Genomic DNA, 12,753 nt, shown 5'->3' with positions numbered 1-12,753 from the left:
TTGTTCAGTTACACTCAATCAAAATAACACAGCCGCGTACGCTGGATGAATTCTGCCATAGTTAACTATTAGGAACCAATACAGTTTTATAGTATGGTGGTAATATTAGTAATGTATTAAATTGCCGTAGTTGGCGACTCACCTAGGAGAAGGAAAACTTTGATTTCAAACCTCCACTGCCTTGCAACTATACCCACTTATGGGGAAAGCTTTGGAAGTAAAGCCTGAGGGGAAAATTCCAGAGCTGGAGTCCCTAATGCAATCCTATGCTAAGTTCAACACTGACTGGGAGCTCCTGGGTCACTGCTGGTGCCAAGCTGTATCAGTCTCTACCATTTCTTTGGGTTCATCAGTTACATGGGGGAGGAGGGGGACTTGCTACACGGGCAACAGCTTGCTCTCCATATTGTACTGCCCTGGCTTGCGTACCTAGACAGCTAGGACATGACGTCCATGGTTGACCCTGACCGACGGAGGGTTCATCACTAAGTTGTTCTGTATTTCAATAAATACATAATTTGTTATTCAGTTAAGTGATAGGTTTATCTTTTTTAATACCTTTTTAACTTTTCTATGACACCTCAGCTAATTGGGACAGCTGTTTAATTAGGTAAGAATGTACTGGGCCTGATAAATCCCAATTATCAAGAATCCACTGTGTATTCATTTTAGGGACAAAATAACAGCAGACCCAATATACTGTGCCTATAAAAAGTATTCACACCCTCTTGGAAGTTTTCATATTTTATTGTTTTACAACATTGATTCACAGTGGATTTAATTGGCTTTTTTGACACTGATCAACAGAAAAAGATTCACGTTAAAGTGAATACAAAGTGATCTAAATTAATCACAAATGTAAAAACAAAATAATTGATTGCATAAGTATTCACCTCCGTTAATATGACACACCAAAGGGTGCACTAGTGATGATTTGGTGTGTCATATTAACGGAGGTGAATACTTATGCAATCAATTATTTTGTTTTTACATTTGTGATTAATTTAGATCACTTTGTATTCACTTTAACGTGAATCTTTTTCTGTTGATCAGTGTCAAAAAAGCCAATTAAATCCACTGTGAATCAATGTTGTAAAACAATAAAATATGAAAACTTCCAAGAGGGTGTGAATACTTTTTATAGGCACAGTATGTTGGGTCTGCTGTTATTTTGTCCCTAAAATGAATACACAGTGGATTCTTGATAATTGGGATTTATCAGGCCCAGTACATTCTTACCTAATTAAACAGCTGTCCCAATTAGCTGAGGTGTCACAGAAAAGTTAAAAAGGTATTAAAAAAGATAAACCTATCACTTAACTGAATAACAAATTATGTATTTATTGAAATACAGAACAACTTAGTGATGAACCCTCCGTCGGTCAGGGTCAACCATGGACGTCGTGTCCTAGCTGTCTAGGTACGCAAGCCTGACGAAGGGTCTCGGCCTGAAACGTCGACTGCGCCTCTTCCTATAGATGCTGCCTGGCCTGCTGCGTTCACCAGCAACTTTGATGTATAGTGCACCAATTGGTTTTAAAGTCATGTAATTTGTTAAATGGAGATCACCTGTATGCAGTTAAGGTGTTTCAATTGATTGTTGTAAAAATACACCTGTGTTAGGAAGGTCCAACTACTAGGGAGTCAGTATCCTGGCAAAAACTACACCATGGAGACAAAAGAGCACTCCAAGCAACTCCGTGAAAAGGCTATTGAAAAGCACAAATCGGAAGATGGATGCAAGAAAATTTCCAAGCCACTGAATATCCTTTGGAGTACAGTTAAGTCAATCATCAAGAATATGACACAATTATAAATCTGCCTAGAGCAAGCCATCCTCAAAAACTTGAGTGACCCATGCAAGAAGGAGACTAGTGAGGGAGGCCTCACAACTCTGGAGGAGTTACAAGCTTCAGTGCCTGAGATGGGAGAGACTGCGAATACAGTAACTGTTGCCCGGGTGCTTCACCATAGAACATAGAACATAGAATAGTACAGCGCAGTACAGGCCCTTTGGCCCACAATGTTATGCTGACCCTCAAACCCTGCCTCCCATATACACCCCCACCTTAAATTCCTCCATATACGTGTCTAGTAGTCTCTTAAACTTCACTAGTGTATCTGCCTCCACCACTGACTCAGGCAGTTCATTCCACGCACCAATCACTCTCTGAGTAAAAAACCTTCCTCTAATATCCCCCTTGAACTTCCCACCCCTTACCTTAAAGCCATGTCCTCTTGTATTGAGCAGTGGTGCCCTGGGGAAGAGGCACTGGCTATCCACTCTATCTATTCCTCCTATTATCTTGTACACCTCTATCATGTCTCCTCTCATCCTCCTTCTCTCCAAAGAGTAAAGCCCTAGCTCCTTTAATCTCTGATCATAATGCATACTTTCTAAACCAGGCAGCATCGTGGTAAATCTCCTCTGTACCCTTTCCAATGCTTCCACATCCTTCCTATAGTGAGGTGACCAGAACTGGACACAGTACTCCAAGTGTGGCCTAACCAGAGTTTTATAGAGCTGCATGATTACGTCGCGACTCTTAAACTCTATCCCTTGACTTATGAAAGCTAATACCCCATAAGCTTTCTTAACTACCCTATCTACCTGTGAGGCAACTTTCAGGGATCTGTGGATATGTACCCTGAGATACCTCTGCTCCTCCACACTATCAAGTATCCTGCCATTTACTTTGTACGCTGCCTTGGAGTTTGTCCTTCCAAAGTGTACCACCTCACACTTCTCCGGGTTGAACTCCATCTGCCACTTCTCAGCCCACTCCTGCATCCTATCAATGTCTCTCTGCAATCTTTGACAATCCTCTACACTATCTACAACACCACCAACCTTTGTGTCGTCTGCAAACTTGCTAACCCACCCTTCTACCCCCACATCCAGGTCGTTAATAAAAACACGAAAAGTAGAGGTCCCAGAACAGATCCTTGTGGGACACCACTAGTCACAATCCTCCAATCTGAATGTACTCCCTCCACTACCACCCTCTGCCTTCTGCAGGCAAGCCAATTCAGAACCCACCTGGCCAAACTTCCCTGGATCCCATGCCTTCTAACTTTCTGAATAAGCCCACCGTGTGGAACCTTGTCAAATGCCTTACTAAAATCCATATAGATCACATCCACTGCACTACCCTCATCTATATGCCTGGTCACCTCCTCAAAGAACTCTATCAGGCTTGTTAGACACGATCTGCCCTTCACAAAGCCATGCTGACTGTCCCTGATCAGACCATGATTCTCTAAATGCCTATAGATCCTATCTCTAAGAACCTTTTCCAACAGCTTTCCCACCACAGATGTAAGGTGCACTCGTCTATAATTACCCGGACTATCCCTACTACCTTTTTTGAACAAGGGGACAACATTGGCCTCCCTCCAGTCCTCCGGTACCATTCCCGTGGACAACGAGGACATAAAGATCCTAGCCAGAGGCTCAGCAATCTCTTCTCTTGCCTCGGGGAGCAGCCTGGGGAATATTCCATCAGGCCCTGGGGACTTATCTGTCCTAATGTATTTTAACAACTCCAACACCTCCTCTCCCTTAATATCAACATGCTCCAGAACATCAACCTCACTCATATTGTCCTCACCATCATCAAGTTCCCTCTCATAGGTGAATACTGAAGAGAAGTATTCATTGACGACCTCACTCACTTCCACAGCCTCCAGGCACATCTTCCCACCTTTATCTCTAATCAGTCCTACCTTCACTCCTGTCATCCTTGTTTTCTTCACATAATTGAAGAATGCCTTGGGGTTTTCCTTTACCCTACTTGCCAAGGCCTTCTCATGCCCTCTTGCTCTTCTCAGCCCCTTCTTAAGCTCCTTTCTTGCTTCCCTATATTCCTCAATAGACCCATCTGATCCTTGCTTCCTAAACCTCATGTATGCTGCCTTCTTCCACCTGACTAGATTTTCCACCTCACTTGTCACCCATGGTTCCTTCACCCTACCATTCTTTATCTTCCTCACTGGGATAAACTTATCCCTAACATCCCGCAAGAGATCTCTAAACATTGACCACATGTTCATAGTACATTTCCCTGCAAAAACATCATCCCAATTCACACCCATAAGTTCTAGCCTTATAGCCTCATAATTTGCCTTTCCCTAATTAAAAATTTTCCTGTCCTCTCTGATTCTATCCTTTTCCATGATAATGCTAAAGGCCAGGGAGCAGTGGTCACTGTCCCCCAGATGCTCACCCACTGAGAGATCTGTGACCTGACCCGGTTCATTACCTAGTACTAGATCTAGTGTGGCATTCCCCCTAGTCGGCCTGTCCACATACTGTGACAGGAATCCATCCTGGACACACTTAACAAACTCTGCCCCATCTAAACCCTTGGAACTAATCAGGTGCCAATCAATATTAGGGAAGTTAAAGTCACCCATGATAACAACCCTGTTATTTTTGCACCTTTCCAAAATCTGCTTCCCAATCTGCTTCTCTGTATCTCTGCTGCTACCACGGGGCCTATAGAATACCCCCAATAGAGTAACTGCTCCCTTCCTGTTCCTGACTTCCACCCATACTGACTCAAAAGAGGATCCTGCTACATTACCCACCCTTTCTGTAGCTGTAATAGTATCCCTGACCAGTAATGCCACCCCTCCTCCCCTTTTCCCGCCCTCTCTATCCCTTTTAAAGCACTGAAATCCAGGAATATTGAGAATCCATTCCTGCCCTGGTGCCAACCAAGTCTCTGTAATGGCCACTACATCATAATTCCATGTATGTATCCAAGCTCTCAGTTCATCACCTTTGTTCCTGATGCTTCTTGCATTGAGGTACACACATTTCAGCCCTTCTACCTTACTGTCTTTACACCGTTTATTCTGCTTCTCTTTCCTCAAAGCCTCTCTGTAAGTTAGATCTGGCTTTGCTCCGTGCACTTCTTTCACTGCTCTATCGCTCTGGGTCCCATTCCCCTTGCAAATTAGTTTAAACCCTCCCGAACCATACTAGCAAACCTACCTGCAAGGATATTGCTCCCCCTCGAGTTCAGGTGCAACCCATCCAATCTGTACAGGTCCCACCTTCCCCAGAAGAGATCCCAATGATCTAAAAATCTGAAACTCTGCTCCCTGCACCAACTCCTCAGCCACGCATTCAACTGCCATCTCCTCCAATTCTTACCATCACTGTCACCAGTTGCAACTCTGTGGGAGAGTGGCAAACAGAAAGCCCATTACTGAAAAAAACTCGCATGAAATCATGGCTAGAGTTTGCCAGAAGGCATGTGGGAGACTGTGAAGTCAGCTGGACGAAGGTTCTATGGTCTGATGAAACCAAAATTGTGCTTTTAGGCCATCAGACTAAACACTATGTTTGGCATAAGCCAAAAACTGTGCATTATCAGAAACACCCCATCCCTAACGTGAAGCATGGTGGTGGCTGCATCATGCTGTGGGGATGCTTCACTGCAGCAGGCCATGAGAGCTTGTGAAGGCAGAGGGTAAAATAAATGCAGCAAAATACAGGGAAATCCTGGAGGAAAACCTGATGCAGTCTGCAAGAGAACTGCGACTTGGGAACATATTTATTTTCCAGTAAGACAATGACCCCAAGTCAAATTTACACAGGAATGGCTTAACAACAACAAAGTTAATGTCCTGGAGTGGCCAAGTCAGAGTCCAGACTTCAATCCAATTGAGAGTTTGTGGCTGGACTTAAAAAGTGCTGTTCACTCATGATCCCCATGCAATCTGACACAGCTTGAGCAGTTTTGTAAAGAAGATTGGGGAAAAGTTGCAGTGTCTAGATGTGCAAAGCTGATAGAGACCTATCCACACAGACTCAAAGCTATACTTGCTGCCAAAGGTGCATCTACTGAAGACTGACTTGAAGGGGGTGAATATTTCTGCAATCAATTATTTTGTGTTTTATAGCTGTAATTAATTTAGATCACTTTATCGAAAACTGTTTTCTCTTTGACACAAAAGAGTCCTTTTCAGTATCAAAAAAGCCAAATTAAATCCACTGTGATTCAATATTGTAAAATAATAGCACATGGGAACTTCCACGGGGGGGTTGAATACATTTTATCGGCACTGTATACATTGATAACGTAAGTGTTATTAATCTAAAACAAAAATGTTGTTTAAGTATAGCAAAAAGATTGTGATGCAGCCATCCTTTTGTGGTTGTGAATGGTTAGGGAAGGCTTCAGGCTGTTTGTGTGTCAGAATCTTTGTAAATGTTGTGACATGGGCATAAGTATATATTTCTCTCATGTTGAAGATGACTTGAATTATAAAGTTTAAACTTAGCAAGTCATGTTTTATATTCCAGTTCTAAAGCAGAGCAGTGCTTAAACAATCATCTGTAGTTTTTAATTGGAATCCACTGGTAAGTTTTTGCTGTTTTAATTAGTGCTATAAAAGACTTTAGCCTGTTGTTTAAGATGCAGAGTCGCACAGAGTGGAAGTACTGTAATCCCTTCGGCCTAACTTGCTGCATTGAGCTTGAAGTCCACACTACCTCTGATCCTCAGTTCGTGGTGTTGATGTTGTTGTGATGACACCAGTGCAAAATCCACAGATGTCAGCAGCTCCCAAAGGACCATATTTAATGTGCTGGCCGGGACAATGCAATGAGAATGAAATGTCATTATCAATTGGCGTGCATCACTTGTTATCCATCTAGTCAGAGTCGGCAACCCACTGCCCTGTGAAATATAATTTAAGACTATTTTCTTTTAAATTTAGGGAGAGGGTGACATTAAAAATTGGATAGAAGCAGGACTAAGTCACAGGGCCTCCTTTCCCTGTATGCTGCACCATGCAACAAATATAATGCTTGATATTTTCAAAGGGATTGCCTCAGAAGAAGAAAAGCAGAACAGATTATTTTCACATTCTTTTCACTGCTGCTTATCACAACTTACTGTGCATATTAGCAGTTCACCTATGTAACAGCAGTGCCAACATTCAGTGACATTTTTTTTTGGGTTAGAGATATTTTGGGACACACTGAGGGCATGCAAAGTGCACCAAAATTACACTGTTGAAATAACAAATTTTCAGCAGATGTTAATTCTTTGATGTGCACAGCACTAACAGTTGTTGTAGGTACCCACCACTGAGAACAGGATATTGATTTTCAATAAACATTGCAGGAAAAAGCCTCCTAAAATTAAACCGTTTATCTCCTCAACATATTATGTCTATTTTCCGCTCCAATTATTTGCTGTCTGCACTAACAAAGACAGTAAGTAGCAGTAACTATGCCGGTAGTTACGAGATTAGCAACCAGTATTCTATACCATTGATGCAGAGGTATGAGTTTGAATCTTTCCATGCCAACTGAAGAATTCAAATTCAGGTGATTAAGTATCTGGATTTTTATTTTAAAAAGCGAGTTTTAGCAGCCACCAAACCAGTGGAATGTAAGAATCCATTTGCTTTAACATCCTTCAAGGAAAATATTTTCTAATCTTCATCTGCTCTGATCAGTATGTGATTCTGGACCTTGATTCTTAATTGTGATTTAATTCAGGGACAATTAGAGGTTGATGTAAAACAAAAGCCAACATTACTAGTGTCATTTTTGGCAGATTGTTTAATTATACACATCTCAGAGAAGTACGTAAGAATGACGTAAATCCTTGTGTGATAATTGATACGTTTTGTAACTCCAAAAACTAATTGAGAGAAAACCATAGGAGCCCGGGGATACTTGTAGTTAGTTTTTCTTTAGTCACGTGCTCACTATAACATGGTGGCAAAGTGATGTATGCCCTTTCCTACATTTCTTGTGTATACCCAATAATGAATTATGTAAACAAACAGTGCTTAATCAAAGAATATATTTACAATATTACTGAAATATTTAGTACACTACACTCCTCCCTGCTTAGCTGTAAATTATAAGCTGTGTAAGAGTTGACTGTGGAACTGTAGGAAATGGTACTGACAGCTCTGCACATCTTTCTTCTGGATATGTTTGCATCCCGAATGGTGCAAGGCAAGCTGTCTGATTTGCCGACCTATCCCGGACCACCAGACAAAGCTTTGAGCCAACACTTTCATTCTGACCATGCTTAGATGACCAGCATGCAGCTCCTCCAACACTTTAGCTCTCAGTTGGGATGGTACAGCAACTCTCGACCCCCACATATGGCGACCTCCCTCAAGGGCAAGTTCATTCCGGCACCAGTAAAAATGAGGGAACTGGAACTTCTGATGCACATTCCTGCTATTTTGAGTTGCCACGTACACCTGAGACAGTGTGGGGTCTTTTCTAGTTCCCCTTTGGATCATCTGTGCCGTGAGAGGGAGAATATGTCAAGAGGAGAGCCCTGCTTTGGAAATTTTTCAAGTATTTCCTTTTTCCAAGGGTAAACAGACCAATCCGTCAGCATTTCCGTGAATTTGATCTTGTAATTGTGTCCTCCAAGAAACTGAGCCCATCTCTGCATTTGTGCTGCTGCTGTTAAGTAGAATAACCTTCTGTGGATTGAAAATGGACACTAGTGGTTGGTAACACACATAAAAGTTGCTGGTGAATGCAGCAGGCCAGGCAGCATCTCTAGGAAGAGGTGCAGTCGACGTTTCAGGTCAAGACCCTTCGTCAGGACTAACTGAAGGAAGAGTGAGTAAGGGATTTGAAAGTTGGAGGTGGAGGGTGAGATCCAAAATGATAGGAGAAGACAGGAGGGGCAGGGATGGAGCCAAGAGCTGGACAGGTGATAGGCAAAAGGGATACGAGAGGATTATGGGACAGGAGGTCCAGGAAAAAGACAAGGGGGGGGGACCCAGAGGATGGGCAAGGGGTATATTCAGATGGACAGAGGGAGAAAAAGGAGAGTGAGAGAAAGAATATGTGTATAAAAATAAGTAACAGATGGGGTACGATGGGGGGGTGGGGCATTAGCGGAAGTTAGAGAAGTCAATGTTCATGCCATCAGGTTGGAGGCTACCCAGACGGAATGTAAGGTGTTGTTCCTGCAACCTGAGGGTGGCTTCATCTTTACAGTAGAGAAGGCCGTGGATAGACATGTCAGAAGGGGAATGGGAGGTGGAATTAAAACTAGTGGTTGGTGATCAGTATTGAGGACAAACTCTCCCCCATACAAGTACTGGTTGAAATGTTTTACACCCCAGACTCAAGGCCTCTGTGCATAATTTTTCTCTGCAGCTGTAAGGGAATGTGATGCAAAGGCTATAGAGTGTTCACTTCCATCATTCATAACATGTGATACGTCTGCATCTATACCATAAGGCAAGGTGTCACAAACAAGCTTCACATGTGGACGTATAATGTCTGAGTACAGCGCCTGACATCGCCACTTCCTTTGTCTTTTGGAAATCCACCACGCACTACTTTGTCCTTTGCCATTTCTTCCCGATCCATAGTGGTGAGTTCAAGGAGTGGAGCACAGTAGCCAGGTTTGGCAGGAACCTGTTATAGTAATTGACAAATTCTTAGAAATTACTGCAACAGTGACATGTCCTTTGGCCTTGGAGCATCCAGCACGGCTTGAATTTTCACAGCACACCTGTGTAAATCTTGTGAGTCAAAGGTGTGACTACAATTAGTGAAGCTTGGTTTCAAGAATTCACATTTGGGTTGTGTTCGGAGCCAATAACATAGTAATCTTTTTAACAGTGTCTTGAGATTTTGGCGTTGTTCCTTGTCATCCACATTGGTAAAAAAGATGTCATCCTGGTTGCACTCAGTCCCTGGTCCATAGCTTTCTGCCTAAGTGCAGATGCAAATGCTATGCCAAAACTAAGTCTATTATAGCAATAAGGCCCTCTGTGAGTGTTTATGGTGAAAAAAACTTTGGACTATTTTTCCATCTCTGTAGGTAGGCCTCAGCTAAATCCAATTTGCTGAAAGGTTTGAAAAGATACTCTCTCTCCTGGCAGAAGGGATTGATCTACGTTCAGTACTGAGTTGATGGTGACCTTAAAATCACCACAGATCCTGACAGACCAATCATTCTTGGCTCCTGGAATGACTGTGATTGCCTACATGCTCCACTCAAACTTGGACAGAATTCCTTCAGCTTTCATGTGATCTGGCTCACCGGCCATCTTCTCAAAGATGGTTTAAGGAATCAGACAGGCTTTGTAAAACCTTGGTGTGCCATTGTCATTTAACACTATTTTACCCTGATGCTTGAGTTTCCCAATGCCACCCTTGAGGAATGTGGCATTATCCAGTACCTTTCTTAATCCACTTTCAGTTCACTCCTTTGCAGGGGATGAGGTATAGAGATAGTGGATGCATCACTAGTTATATTGCAGTTGTCACATCCAATCACTGTTCCACAATGCTTGTCTTCCTGCTTTTAACCTCATACAAGCCCAATATGGCTTGTTGGTTGTTGTGTTTCACTGTTACAGATGTCATTCCAATAGAAGTTACCTTTTCTCCATTATAAGTTCTTAGTTGGATATCTGTAGGTTTCAGTTCAGTATCTGAAAATCTGTTCAAGCTCATTTTGTAGAATGACAGATACAGGGGAGCCTGTGTCCAATTCCCTTTTAATTAATTTGATGTCCACTTCTGGTATAAGCCATATTCCTTGTCCTATGGTTACTTTTTGCATTGTAAATCTTAAGGCTACTCTGTCCTGTATTACTCTTATCATTATCAGATTTTTCATCAACAGCATGCAGACTAGTGCTCTTTTTGAAATTGGAATTTGACTTTTTATCTTTATCTCTTCCCTGTGCAGTCTATTTATTTTTTTTCTGCCCAATATGCTTTTTATATGTTTCCTACTTTGTTCTATTCTGCAAGTTTTGACTCTAATCCTGGTCTAGTGTATGTGAACCCCTGCCATAACAGTCACACAATTTGCTTGGCCAGGTAGGTTCCTGTGTGCAACTCAATTGAATCTTTAGCTGCTGTTTCTATTGATACTTCAATTTCAACTGCTCTTTTAAATGTGAGTTGTGCTTCAGTAAGGAGCTGTTTTTGAATGCTTTCTTGTAAGATTCAACAAACTAAATAATCTCTCAGTGCATCAATAAGCTAATAACTGAACTGACAATGCTCAGACAATTTCTTCAATTCAGCTACTCAATTTCCTCAATTAAGATGAACTGGACTCCCATTCCTTTTTATCCACTTATGAAACATAAATCATTCTGCAAATGACAATAGTTTTGGTTCTATATGTTCCTGAATTACTTTCATAATATCAGCACAGCTCATTTCGGCTGGTTTATTTGGAGTATTTAAACTTCTAGGCAAACTTTAGGCTCATCCCATACTGTGTATGCCAAGCTGCTCGATCTGCTGGAGTATCCCAGACCATCAGACAAAGTTTTGAACCAGTGCTTTCATTTTAAACACACCTAGATGACCAGCACGTAGCTACTTCAACGTTTAGCTCTGAGTTTGGATGGTACAACAACTCTAAATCCCCACATAAAGCAACCCTCATCAAGGGCAAGTTCATATCGGCCCAGGAAAAAATTGGAATATTGGAGTTTCTGATGAACACTTCAGACATTTTTGGTGGTCATGTAGATTTGAGAGAGTGTGAGGTCTTTTCTAGTTTCCCTTTCGATCATCTCTGTTGTAATAGGAAGGCTTTCAATTGTGTTGGGTAGAATTTGTCAAGGGTGTCCTTTTTTGTAAATTTTTCTGGTAGTTCCATTTCCAAGGGTAAACAGGATAATCCATCAGCACTATCTGATTAATCATCCTCCTAAATTCAATCTTGCAATTGTGTCCTTCATGAAACCGAGCCCATCTCTGCACTCATGCTGTTGCTGTTAGTGGAACACCATTCTGTGGTTTGAAAATGGACACTAGTGGCTAATTATCAGTAACAAAAGGTAAACTTTCTCCCATACAAGTACTGGTTGAAGGATTTTACACCCCCAAACCGAACTTGAGGCTTTTCTGTCAATCTGTGCATAATTTTTCTCTGCAGAGGTAATGGAAGGTGATGCAGAGGCTATGGGGTGTTCACTTCCATCGCTCATAACATGTGACCTCACTCTACCTATACCACAGGTTGAGATGTTATAGGCAAACATTACTAGAAATGTGGATCATAATGTGTGAGTGCAGAGTCTGATGTCATCGTTTCCTTTACCCTTTTAGAAAGCCACCTCACACTGCTTTGTCCATTGCCATTGCTTCCCAATCTGCAGTAATGAGTTCATGGGGAGGAGCACAGTCGCCAGGTTTGACAAGAATCCGTCACAGTAGTTGACAAAGCTTCATAAGGATCACAACTGTGACACATCCCCAGGCCTTGGGGCATCCACCACTGCTTGAATTCTTTCAGCACACTTGTGTAATCCTGGTGTATCAATCATCTGATCAGAGTAAGTGATGCTTGGTTTAAGGAATTCACACTTGTCACATCGTGCTCTGAGCTCTTAATTTTCGAATCTTTTTAACACTGTCTTGAGTTTTTGAGATGTTCCTTGTCATCTTTACTGGCAACAATAATGTCATCCAGGTAACACTGAGTGCCCAGATAGCCTCGTAGCACCTGGTCCATAGCTTTCTGCCAGATTGCAGGTGCAAACACTCCTCCAAAAATAAGTCTATTATAGTGATAAAGCCTTTTGTGAGAGCTTATGGTAAGAAACGCTTTGGAATCTACTTCCATCTCCACCTGCAGTGGGCCTCAGCTAAATCCTCTTTGCTGAAATAATTTCCACTAGAAATGTTTGAAAAGATCTCTATCCTAGGCAGAGGGTATTGGTCTACTTTCAGTACTGGGTTGATGGTAACCTTAAAATCACCACAGA

The sequence above is a fragment of the Mobula hypostoma genome, chromosome 22, assembly GCF_963921235.1.
Source record: "Mobula hypostoma chromosome 22, sMobHyp1.1, whole genome shotgun sequence".
Taxonomy (NCBI): domain Eukaryota; kingdom Metazoa; phylum Chordata; class Chondrichthyes; order Myliobatiformes; family Myliobatidae; genus Mobula; species Mobula hypostoma.
The sequence above is the reverse complement of the archived record's forward strand: the minus strand, read 5'-3'. Positions refer to the sequence as shown.